Source organism: Haemorhous mexicanus, chromosome 16 (assembly GCF_027477595.1).
Source record: "Haemorhous mexicanus isolate bHaeMex1 chromosome 16, bHaeMex1.pri, whole genome shotgun sequence".
In the NCBI taxonomy this organism is placed as follows: domain Eukaryota; kingdom Metazoa; phylum Chordata; class Aves; order Passeriformes; family Fringillidae; genus Haemorhous; species Haemorhous mexicanus.
The window spans coordinates 12,595,745-12,599,813 of record NC_082356.1 but is presented as its reverse complement, the minus strand read 5'-3'; the positions used below and the strand labels follow the sequence as shown (position 1 = coordinate 12,599,813).

At 61.1% G+C, this 4,069-nt stretch overlaps 1 pseudogene; it reads right to left on the bottom strand.

The window, feature by feature from the left end:
* Positions 1-212: 212 nt before the first annotated feature.
* Positions 213-2,721, bottom strand: LOC132334958 (serine/threonine-protein kinase pim-1-like; annotated as a pseudogene).
* Between the last annotated feature and the right edge of the window lie 1,348 nt (positions 2,722-4,069).

Below are 4,069 nucleotides of genomic sequence, written 5' to 3'. Positions count from 1 at the left end.
GCAAAACCAGCCTGGATGGCGGCCACCACTGCTGGGCAGAGCAGCTCAGCTCCAGCACAAGGGCTGCGTGTTCCCATCCCATGACCTCTGGGCAGTGACACTGGCAGCACAAAAAGGTCTGGGCTCCTTTGCTTCTGATTGCCAAGGCGTGTGTGGAGCTGGAACTTACCAGGGCCCGGGATCAAAGTGTGCCTGGGACTCTCTCCCTTCTTCTATGGCAGAAAAATATCCTGCACCCAAGGATCACAGAACAGGTCTTCTAATGTGGGTCTGTCCAAGAAGTGCACGGATAAACACCACCTGATCAGATCTTTGCACTCTGGGGAGAGAAAGCAGAAACTGCCTCTCAGCTGGAGAAGGCTCCTGTCTGCTTTGCCCCACTATTCCCATGCCCAGGCCATTCTGGATGCACTCAGAGCTGGGCCTCAACTTTCCCATCAATTCCCTGTTCTGGAGGAGAGCAGTGCCACCTCCTCAGCAGCTGCCAGAGCAGGATGCTCACGAGCCTGCTGCTGGCTCCCAGCACTGGTATTCCCCCCGTGCCCAGAGAAGAGGATCCACCTTGAGAGAGCCCTTGTGGCAGTGAGAGCTGGCCCCAGTAGATGTTCCAGCCCGTCCTGAAAGGGTGCTCCCCACAGACCATCTGGTGCAGCAGGATGCCCAGGGACCAGATCGTTGCTGCCCCGCCGTGGTACCAGCCATAGTGGTTCCATTCCGGGGGGCTGTATGATGGTGTTCCTATGGAATACAGATGGAGTTCAGCAGGGGGATGCTGCTGCTCCCACAGCCTGGCCCCAGCATCCCTGGGTGGGCAGGGGCTGCACCAGTGGCACACAGGGTGACCACTGCCCTCTCGCCAGCACCTGGGACTTGTGCACAAACCCAGGGCTGCAAAAGAAGCCACTGGTGTTGGAAGAGGGCAGCCCTGGCTAGGCCTGACAATGACATGCAAAGGGAAAACCCCCTCCATACTGGGAAAAAAACATTCCCTTATCCTCCCTGCCTGCACTGCCCCTAAAATATTATGAAGTAAAGGCAAACAGGGCAAGTGCAGCAGTCCAAGCCCTTCCTCTCGCCTGCACACCAAACTGGCTGGGGCACAGGTTCTGGCCACCGCTCTCTGCTACCCCCACCCACGGGGGTTTTTGTCAGGCTGGCTGCCCCAGCCCAGCCCCTGTCCTGGGAAGAGTGGCTGGCAAAGGCTGCCAGCAGGGTGGGAAGATGGCTCCTCACCCAGCCTGCTCTAAAGCAACTAAGCTGAACACTCCGTCCCCTGACTGGCAGCAAAAGGGAGAATCCCCGCTGCCACAGCCAGCTTGGCCTGGGAGATGCTGGGCCATGAGATGCCACCACCAGGAGCACAGCCCTGTGGAGGCTCACCTGCAAAGTGCGTGTAGGCTGTGTCTTGTAGGTAGGTGCCACAGCCAAAGTCAATCAGTTTGGCCTGCCCGGTGGCCAGGTCAACCAGGATGTTCTCTGGTTTGATGTCGTGGTGCAGGACCCCGCAGCTGGTGCAGTGCCGCACGGCCTCCAGCACTTGGCGGAACAGCTCCCGCGCCACCTCCTCGGACAGGAACCGCCGTGCCCGAATGAAATGCCGCAGGTCCTGACACCACTCTGGCCGCTCCAGCACCATCACGATGTAGTTGGGGAGCTCGAGCCACTCCAGCAGCTGCACCACACCGGGGAAGCCGGTGGACACCTTGTCCAGCAGCACGATCTCCAGCGGTGCGCTGGTGCCGTCGGGCTGCGGGAGGAGCACAATGCCGTCAGTGGGGGCCGATGCCGTGCCAGGCCTGGGGAAGCCCTCACCCAGCCCGGGATGATCTGCGCCCTGCGCTGGCCCCACGCCCGCTCCACCTCGAGCCATCCTGGCGGCTTCCACCCTGCCGGGCCTCGGCTCATCCCCGCCCGGCAGCCCCGGCTTCTGCCGCTGGCCCCGCTCACTCACCAGCTCGCCCCAGTGCCGGACGCGGTTCCGTGGCACCCTTTTGATGGCCACCTGCAAGCCAAGGGGAAGAGCGGGCTGAGCTCGCCGCCCGCCCTGCCCAGGCACAGCCCCATCCTCCTCCTCCGCCCCCTCCTCCTGCGCCCGCCGCCGGCCCCGCCGCTCACCGGGGCGCCGTCCGAGAGCCGCGTGGCCGCGAAGACGCTGCCGAAGCCGCCGCGCCCCAGCAGCGAACCCAGCCGGTACCGCTCCTGCAGGGCCTCCTGCGCCTTCCCTGCGGGCGGGACGCGGCTGTCAGCGCTCGGCCCGGGGCCAGCAACAGCCCCCGAGCGCCCCTCACCCGCCCCGGGCCGGCCATCCCCGGGCGTTCGCTCTTTGGAACGCGACACGGGAGGCTCGGGGCCGGCGGCCGCGCTGCCGAGCGGCGGAGCTCGGGCCGGGGAAGCCGCAGCGGAGGCGGCGGGAGCGGCCGCGCCGCGTGGGTCCTCCGCGGGCCCCGGGAGGAGCCGGGGCTGGGGCCGGGGTCAAGACTGGACCCTGCGTCGGGCCCGGCGTTGGGTCCGGGGCCGGGCTCGGGCCAGGCGGAGACAAAGGGCGGCGATGCCGCCCGAGCCCCAGGCACTGATGCCCGCCCAGCAGCGCCACCGCCAGTGCGGCCAGAGCCGGGCGGAGGCGAGACGGCGGCGGGACGCCCGGGGACGGGGACGGGGACGAAGACGGGGCAGCCCCGCCCGGGGCCGGGGGCGGGCCGGGGGCATGGCCCGGCCCAGCAAGGGGAGAGAGGGAGGCGGGGAGAGGAGAGGGACGCCGGGCAACGGGCCCCGAGGGAAGGGTGCCCGAGTGCGGGGAAGGGAGAGAAGAAGGAAGAAAAAGAGAAAGAAAAAGGGGCTTCTCTGCTTTTGCTGCTGCCGCTGCCTCTGCCGCCGCCGCCGCCGCTGCAGCTGAAGCCCCGGGGCCGTTCGTCCCCGTGTCCGTTCCCCGCTCGCCCCACGACCCCCACGGCCGAGCCCCGCGCTCCCCGGGGACAGTCCCCTCGTCTGTCCGAACACGGGAACTTTGCAGTGTTGAGCCCAGATGCAGAGCCCTGACTCCTGCACGCTGGCAGAGCAATCCCCTCGCTTGCTGCTGTGCATTGTTCTTGCTGAGGGTCAAACACTGTCGGGACACCTTCCCTTGGTGTAGGATTCTTACCTGACCCCAGCACTGCACTTCCATCTCCAGTCTTGCTTTCCAGTAAAAACAGGGCAAGGAAAAGTGTGTGTGGCTCATGGTATTTTAGAGTGTCTAAAACTCGCTAAGTCACTGATCTTAGATTTGAGGTACATCTGGAGTTACTGGGATGGAGAAGTAGTGCAACATGGAAAAGGGGAGTGTAGAAATAAATAGAGGAAAACATCTTGGATTGTTTCTTTCATTTTCATTTCACTTCTGGAAAGCTGTTTTTTTTTTCAGGAATCTCCTGTCTGCTCTTCTCATGAACCTCTTGTGGAGAACAAGGTCATGCTTCTGTCACAAGATTTGCCACCAGGAAATTATGTCACTGGTGCAATTTTCATTGTGACTGTTTGTGCTGGTTTAGGGCAAATTTTGAGAGGAAACCACCAAAAGGGGTCAGTCTAGAAAGCAAGTTCAAGCAGCCCCTCCTGCTACTAGTTCAGGAAAACACTTCTCTGGAGAAAAGTGGAAAAAACCAGTTTATATATCAAGTAAAGTATTCACAAGCATGATAAATGAATAATATTAAATAAAACCTCTGACAGCTCTGAAGAGATGGCAAATTCAGAAAGTCCTTTTTGTGGGTTGTAGTTGGCTCTGTCGGTCTCTTCTAAGTCCCTCTGGTGCTGGAATGCAGCGTCCCAGACCTCGGTGGGCCACAGGTGTGAGCTGCCGGTGTTTTTCTGGGGTTTCAGTCCAGAGCAGGTTTAAACAGTTCCAAGAAAAAGGAAAGTCACAGTCCAAGGAACTTCTCTGCGTAAGCTAGCCTAAAATCACATTGCTAGACCTGGGCTGTGAAGGCACCAGGAAATTTCCAAATCTGGGATCTGGCAGTCCCAGCAAACACAAGATCTGGATGTTGCTGGAGCCAGAACGTGGAAATTTCCAAATTTTGTCTTTCTGTGC